Raw genomic sequence first — 8,296 nt, forward strand, 5'->3', positions numbered from 1 at the left:
GGGGATCTGGCAGCAGCCGGGGGATCTGGCAGCAGCCGGGGGATCTGGGAGCAGCGGGGGGATCTGGCAGCAGCGGGGGGATCTGGGAGCAGCGGGGGGATCTGGGAGCAGCGGGGGGATCTGGCAGCAGCGGGGGGATCTGGCAGCAGCGGGCGGATCTGGCAGCAGCGGGGGGATCTGGGAGCAGCGGGGGGATCGGGGAGCAGCGGGGGGATCTGGGAGCAGCGGGGGGATCTGGCAGCAGCCGGGGGATCTGGCAGCAGCGGGGGGATCGGGGAGCAGCGGGGGGATCTGGGAGCAGCGGGGGGATCGGGGAGCAGCAGGGGGATCTGGCAGCAGCGGGGGGATCGGGGAGCAGCGGGGGGATCGGGGAGCAGCAGGGGGATCGGGCAGCAGCGGGGGGATCTGGCAGCAGCCGGGGGATCTGGGAGCAGCGGGGGGATCTGGCAGCAGCGGGGGGATCTGGCAGCAGCGGGGGGACCTGGGAGCAGCAGGGGGATCTGGCAGCAGCGGGGGGATCTGGCAGCAGCGGGGGGATCTGGGAGCAGCGGGGGGATCGGGGAGCAGCGGGGGGATCTGGGAGCAGCGGGGGGATCTGGCAGCAGCCGGGGGATCTGGCAGCAGCGGGGGGATCGGGGAGCAGCGGGGGGATCTGGGAGCAGCGGGGGGATCGGGGAGCAGCAGGGGGATCTGGCAGCAGCGGGGGGATCGGGGAGCAGCGGGGGGATCGGGGAGCAGCAGGGGGATCGGGCAGCAGCGGGGGGATCTGGCAGCAGCCGGGGGATCTGGGAGCAGCGGGGGGATCTGGCAGCAGCGGGGGGATCTGGCAGCAGCGGGGAGATCTGGCAGCAGCGGGGGGATCTGGCAGCAGCGGGGGGACCTGGGAGCAGCAGGGGGATCTGGCAGCAGCGGGGGGATCTGGCAGCAGCGGGGGGATCGGGGAGCAGCGGGGGGATCTGGGAGCAGCCGGGGGATCTGGCAGCAGCCGGGGGATCTGGCAGCAGCGGGGGGATCGGGGAGCAGCGGGGGGGATCGGGGAGCAGCGGGGGGATCGGGCAGCAGCAGGGGGATCGGGCAGCAGCGGGGGGATCTGGCAGCAGCGGGGGGATCTGGGAGCAGCGGGGGGATCGGGGAGCAGCGGGGGGATCTGGCAGCAGCGGGGGGATCTGGCAGCAGCGGGGGGATCGGGGAGCAGCGGGGAGATCTGGCAGCAGCGGGGGGATCTGGGAGCAGCGGGGGGATCGGGCAGCAGCCGGGGGATCGGGGAGCAGCGGGGGGATCGGGGAGCAGCGGGGAGATCTGGCAGCAGCGGGGGGATCTGGGAGCAGCGGGGGGATCGGGGAGCAGCGGGGGGATCGGGGAGCAGCGGGGAGATCTGGCAGCAGCGGGGGGATCTGGGAGCAGCGGGGGGATCGGGCAGCAGCCGGGGGATCGGGGAGCAGCGGGGGGATCGGGGAGCAGCGGGGGGATCGGGGAGCAGCGGGGAGATCTGGCAGCAGCGGGGGGATCTGGCAGCAGCAGGGGGATCTGGCAGCAGTGCTCTTTTTGCAGTGTGGTTTCACTGAGCTTTGGTGGTTTGCAAATGCAGTGGTAAAAGAAGCCCTCCAATAAAACCTTCTCTTACTGTCTCACTTGTTTGTTATTGCTTCCTAGGAGAGTTCAGCTGCAATTAGGGAATCACTTAGAGTAGGTACAAGGGGAACTTTAATGACGTGTGTGTGTATGGTAGGATGCTTCCACTAGTGCAGAGTGAGTTGCTCAAATGCATTGGTGGAATGGTGGCTTTATTTTGACCTTGCTTGAGAAGGGAAGGAATACAGTCGTCATAGTTCTAGAGCTGCCCATCTGGATGCTGGCTTCTGACATGTTGTCATTTATGGGTTCTTCCACTCCACTGTCACCTGGTGTGTGCTGTGTGACTTGGTGGTTTCAGCCTGAGTCTGGCAGTAGGCACATAAAACAAGGCAGAGAGTTTAATGTCTTTTACAATCAATATAAACTCCAGCCAGTCTGCTAAGCATTGTGCTTGAGGTAATGAAGCTAAGGGCTCCTGCATGCCAGTTCCTCTTTTATTGGGAAAGAAGTGGCAGTGAGTTAATACAGCAGAGAATGCATTGTGTGCGCCGTGGAACCGCATTGTGAAGCGGCAGTCCAGCTGAAATGGATCTGCACTGTGCTCTGGGCTCCTGGCTGCATTTCTTTGGGGTTTTAGTCTGACCTTAGTTCCCTTGTTCTTCATCTGAAACCATGGCAGACTCTCTCCACATTCTTCCATCTTTCAGTTCCCTGGAAACCATTGAGCTTATCTTTGGTTTGTGAATGCATTGTTAACTGCTGCTCCGGCTGCCCCTGCGTGTTGCTGAGCACCAATGCAAGGCATCTGCTACAGAAGGGAATAATTCATGTACCTCTTCAGCTGAGGCTTCTGCTGCTTGGCCATTTGTGCTGCTGCAGGAGCTCGCTGGTGCTGTGCTGGCTTTCTGCGTGGCAGGGGCTTTAAGAGCACTCCCAAGCACAGTAAGGCAGCTGCCCCTCTGCTGCCTGTGCCTGTCTCTGTTTCCAGTGGGGACTCCTTCCTGCCAAAGCGAGGCACAGCTGCCTGCTTGGGGGGTGAGTAAATACCCACATTCAAAAACGTGTCCAATGCATATTGGAGAGTTGTGTGCACACACATGGATCAAGAGCATTGCCTCTTAGCATGTGAGATGCTGCTACCCACTTTCCAACCCCACTTTCAAAGCAGGAGCTCGGTCTAGTTTGTCCTGTCTCAAGTTGAAATGTACCACCAGATGCCCACATGCCTCCAGCATTTGTTTTCCACAAGTTTATGCAATTTGGTGGCCAAACACAACATGCAATTGTTAATTACTGAGGCCTTTCTGAAGATCAGATAACCTGGGAAAGCACCAATTCTGTGACCTAAGAGCTGAACTGGGCAGGAAAGTGGCACTTGGTGTGGATGGGGCAGAAGAGGAGCTTACTCCAGAAGGAATGACACTGATCTTCCTGATGTAGATGTGGGGAGGGAAACCTCAGGATAAAGTTTCCTATTGTTTAGTGCTGGAGAAAGCCTTGCAAGCCACTTCATGGCTTATCCTGCATCAGGATGATGAGCAGACTCTGTGTTGTGTTTGATGGTGTTCCAGCTGCATCCATGATGAGCTCTGATCACCCTCTGCAGCCACCTGAAAGGACAACAGAGAGAGGCTGCTGCTGGTCTCTCCTCACAGGCCATCAGTGATGGGACAAGAGGCAACAGCCTCAGGCTGCACCGGAGGAGCTTCAGGCTGGACATAAGGAAGAACTTTTTCACTGCCAGAGTGGTCAGGCACTGGAACAGGCTGAGGTGGTGGAGTCCTCATCCCTGGAGGTGTTCAAAGGTCATTTAGATGTGGAGCTTAGCCATGTGGTTTGGTGGTGACCTGGGCAGAGTAGGGTTCATGGTTGGACCTGCTGCTCTCAGGGGTCTTTTCCAGCCTGAATTGTTCTATGATTCTATGAAGCTGAAGGAATTCAGTGCACCTCATGCTCAGCCCATGTTAGACACCTTCCAGGAAAGGAGAAGAATAGGATAATTCCTATTCCTATAATATAATATATTCCTCTAATATTCCTATAATTCTAGGATAATTCCTTTCTTCCCCTCTAAAGGGAAGAAGAGGAGAAGGTGAAGTTCTGGTATTGGAGAAGGGAGTTATTTCTGGTAGGCAGACTCTATTAAATGTATGGATGAGATGGGTGTTACACTAACATGTCATGACAAGCTGGTGGCATGTCCTGACAAATCTGACAGTCAGAGGCATGTGACAAAGCTTACTGGAAAAGCCAAAGTATTCCTGGTACCTTTCTAGCTTCTGGGAGCAGTTTGCTCAGGTGACTGCAGCTGTGCTCCTAGTATGGAGTCAATAATTCTCTCTTCAGAATCACTCCAGTCCTGTTTGCAGAGCCAGGCCAAGCTGGCCTGGGAAAAGCTGTGAGAGTGTTGTCTGCTTGATCTAAGTAATCTATTAGACTTCAGCTGTGCTGCACAGGGCAGGCCTGTGTCAAAATCCACCTAGGAAGCTGGGGTGTCCTTTTCATTTGAAACACCACTTCTCACTGGAACCTGAAGAGCTGGAGGCATACACACTTCAGCTGGCAGCCAGGTAGATCCCTAACACTCTGCTCTGCGTGCTCATGCTGGTTGCCAGCTTGGCAGAGCTGGGCATCTCGTGGCCTATCCCATGCCTGGGTCCCAGACCAAGCATTCCTTTGTCTGGCTCTGCTGGACATGCTCTGAGGACGCCAGGACACCCAGCAGCCCCAGGTACAAAGCCTCTTGCTACTCCTGGTCAAGATTGCTCCTGTTTCCTTTCAGAAACACCACCTAGGAAGCATCTGTCTGAGAGTACTCCTCCATTTTTTCCAGCCTCAGCAGTTTCACCTCAGTAGTTCTGTTTCCATTTTCCTTCAGCCAGGAGCTGACCCAAGTGCTGCAGAATGTTTTCCTGGGTTTGGGAGGAGGAAGGGCATCACCTCTCCAGATGGTAAATGACACCAAAGTCAGCCCCCAGGCAGCATAAGTGGGAAGGACAGCATTTCTCTAGCCCAGTGGTGGCCAGGATGCTCTCTTGGAGGAAAGAAGATGACACTGAGCACTGCTTGTGCAGCCTTGACTCTCTGATGCAGAACACACAGAGAGATTCCTGTGTGAGTCCTGGCAGGTGAGTTTCAGGGCTGTGGTGAAGCAGTTTCTACTCAGACCTGCCTCTGTGATTGGCATCAGGATCTCCCCTCATAAAAGGGGAGGTAGTCTGGGACTTGGAAGCCACTTTCTGGGTGTAGCTCTCATTGTCCTCACACCAGCTGACTGTGTACCTAAGAGGCATGGCCTCTAGCACAGCCCTCTGCTGCTGACAGGAGCAGGGCTGGAGGCTGGCTTTTTGCTCCTGTTGTCTGATTTGGTTTGGGTTTGGTTTCCCCTTACCCAGTCTCCTCTTCCTTGTGGCACTGCTCTGCTGGCTGGGAAGTGTCCACTGACCTGTCCTGCTGCATGGTAGTGGGCAGTGCCTGCAAGTGTTTGCTTTTGGAGTCCTCCTTACAGAGCTGTGCTCTGTGGTGTCTCGCCTTTAGTGTCATCTCAGCAGGTAGGACCTGAACAGAACACTGGAAGACTGAAGGGGCTGTCAGGACTGTGTAAAAAATGCCCTTTTCTATAGCTTGATATTGAGTTTTCTGCTCTGCCAATGGAATCACACAGCCCTGGAATGGCTCAGGCTGGAAGGGAACTCAGAGCTCAGCTGCTCCAACCTCCCCACCAGGCCCAGGGACACCTCTCAGCTACACTCAGCTGCTCAAGGCCTCATCCAGCCTGGCCCTGAACACCCCCAGGCAGGAGGCAGCCACAGCTTTATTGGAATTGCTTCCACAGAAGTCCTTCAGCAGCACTTGCACTGTATCTCCACAGGCTGCTTTTTGCCTCTCCCTCCCAGCCCCCCCAGCCAGTTCACACCTCCATAGTGGGCACCTCCCTTGCTGTGCCCTCTGCCATTCCATTGTCTTGAGGAGCACCTCTGCATTCTTCATATGATCCTTGTGGTGGGGTCTGCTCATTGTTCATGGCTTGGCCTTTCCTAGTGCCTGCTGCAGCCTGGTTGCCCTGTGCTGGGAACTGGACACCAGCACCACCTGTTGCTCAGAAGGATTTCACTCTACAGGTGAGGAAGGGCTTTGTTTTCTGGGGTGTTCCTTGGACAGAGAGGTTGGCAGTGGTGAAGTGCTGATGCACACATCGACCTGTGGCTGGGGCAGACCCTTTTGCTTCCCAGCTGCTTCTCTGTAAATCAAAGCAACCTCAAGGAAAAGTGGTGTCTCTCAGCAGGGGTCTTCATTCTACAGGAAGCAAACATTTTGTGCCTGTCCCCTGCTATTGGCTTAAGTGTGATAGAAGCTTCCTGAGGAGTGCTGGGAGCTCTCTCTGTGCAGGGAGCGGTCTGCTGGGCTGTGCCCTTCTCGTTGGAGCCACACAGGTTTACTTTCCCAGGTTCTTCATATTGAGGGAGCTCTTGCCAGTGCAGACTCCTGCAGTTACTGCTCTAGCTGTTGACAAGTGTCCCCAAGACTCCTGCATGAGGAGAGAAAGGTTTGCATCAAACTGCAGCAGATTTACCAGGCTTTGGGATTTACCTTGTACTTCCCAGGGCTGCCTGTGCAGCTGGGGAATAACCAGAGCTACATCCAACTGCTAGTGCTGAGTTTCCATTACACAGAATGGGTTGCAGTGTAAGCACTGAGAAGTGGCTACTAGAGCTTTTAAGGACAAAGCTAGAAAGCAGTCATGAGGGAAGTGCCTTCCATGGGAGATTTTAGTGTGAAATAGCAGCAGCAGAACATAGACCTTTTTGGTCCTGCACACCAAGCAAGCCTTGCGGCCTATGTGTAAGAGCAGTTGCAAGTGACAATGGCTTCAGGGTGCTTCCTTATACAGGCCTGTCTTGAACTTGAACTTACCAGAACAATTCACTTGGATCCTGTGCATTCAAGAAATGGCAAAAGTAAGTCTTGCATAGAATGTGGAGATTGTGAACTGATTTGTGAAGAAAGGCCTTGGGGGGGCTGCTGGGGGAGAGGCTGGACAGCACAGGAGACCAAGGGCAGCCTGAGCTGCATCCAAAGCAGTGTGGCCAGAGATGGAGAGAGAGGATCCTGCCCCTCTGCTCTGCTCTGTGAGACCTCACCTGGAGCACTGCATCCAGCTCTGGAGCCCTCAGCACAGGAAGGACCTGGACCTGATGGAGCAGCTCCAGAGGAGGGCCAGGAAAATGCTCAGGGGGTTGGAGCAGCTCTGCTATGAGGACAGGCTGAGGGAGCTGTGTTCAGCCTGGAGAGGAGAAGGCTCCAGGGACACCTAACAGCAGCCTGCCAGTTCCTGAAGGGACTACAGGAAGGCTGCAGAGGGACTGTTCCCAAAGGCCTGCAGGGACAGGAGCAGGGACAATGGTTTGAAATGAGAGCAGAGCAGATTGAGATTGGATGTGAGGAACAAGTTCTGCAGCAGGAGGCTGCTGGAACACTGCAGCAGGCTGCCCAGGGAGGTGGCTGAGGCTCCATCCCTGGAGCTATTCAAGGTGAGGCTGGACAGGGCTCTGGACAGCCTGATCCAGTGGGGGATGTCCCTGCTGAGTGCTGAGTGGACTGGGTGAGCTCTGGAGGTCCCTTCCAACCCAACCCATTCTGTGATTAGAAATAATAATGATAGATGTCTTAAACTCCTTGTGAATGATAAACATGGTGTGTAACCTGTGAGTAGGTCAGGAGTACAGCATGGGGAGAAGTAGGCTGCGTGTGAAGAGCTCATGCTGGCAGCCATTATCACAGTATCACTAAGGTTGGAAGAGACCTCGAGGATCATCGAGTCCAACCTGTCATGCAGGCAAACATCTTTCCAGTTGTAAATTGTAAGACAACTGAGTTCTTGGTGTTTGACATTCCGGGCTGGATGACTTTGATTTGTTCTCTGTCTCGCTGCCAGCTGGCTGCCTGTGGCTGCTTAGTTTCTGAACATGGTGAAGGTGAGGCTTTGCTTCTGTGTGAATGGATACACCTCTCAGATGGCTTTGACTGGAGGAGCAGGAGGCAGGATTCGTGCCTTGTCAAGTCATCCTTTAGTAGACATTCTAATACAGAAATGACCTTTTAATCGTTCCCTTCCTTATCTGACAGTTTGGATTCTGAACCTTTGTAACAGAATGGTCCCAGCTGCTTTCTGAAGCTTTGCCACTGACCTGGGAAACTGCAGGTGCATTATGTTGAAGCTAAAAACCTGAAGCATGGGATTGGGAACTGTACTGATAATATCAGCAGGAAGGTCTGCTGCAAACTGGGATTGCCTCTGTGAGTGACTTGTTCGTCCTCTCCTTAAACCGAGCAGCAGCTCAGTCAGGAGGAATCGGTTGTGTGGGTGCATGCTGGAGGAGCTGGGCTCGGTAGCTGTGGGGCTCGGTAGCTGTGGGGCTCGGTAGCTGTGGGGCTCGTTATTGCAAGTGCTGCTCAACAGGAGGCTTCTCGTGGCAGGAAAAGTAAAACCTGTGCCTTGCTTGGTTTAATACCAGGGGCTCACGAGAGCATTTAGCTACAGAGAGGAGTGAGGGAGTAAATCTTTTAATTAACCCCCATGCTTCTGCATGCTGCCCTCCTCATTAAGTAGATCTGGCAGGGAGAGCAGCCAGTTGCTCCCAGCCATCGCCGGCGCCTTTGTGCTTTGCACGCTCCAGCGTTCTGCAGGTCGGCCGGAGCTACCAGACCAGAAAATCCAGCC

Source organism: Melanerpes formicivorus, unplaced genomic scaffold, assembly GCF_026170545.1.
Source record: "Melanerpes formicivorus ecotype bairdi unplaced genomic scaffold, bMelFor1.0.p_v2 SCAF_68, whole genome shotgun sequence".
Classification (NCBI taxonomy): domain Eukaryota; kingdom Metazoa; phylum Chordata; class Aves; order Piciformes; family Picidae; genus Melanerpes; species Melanerpes formicivorus.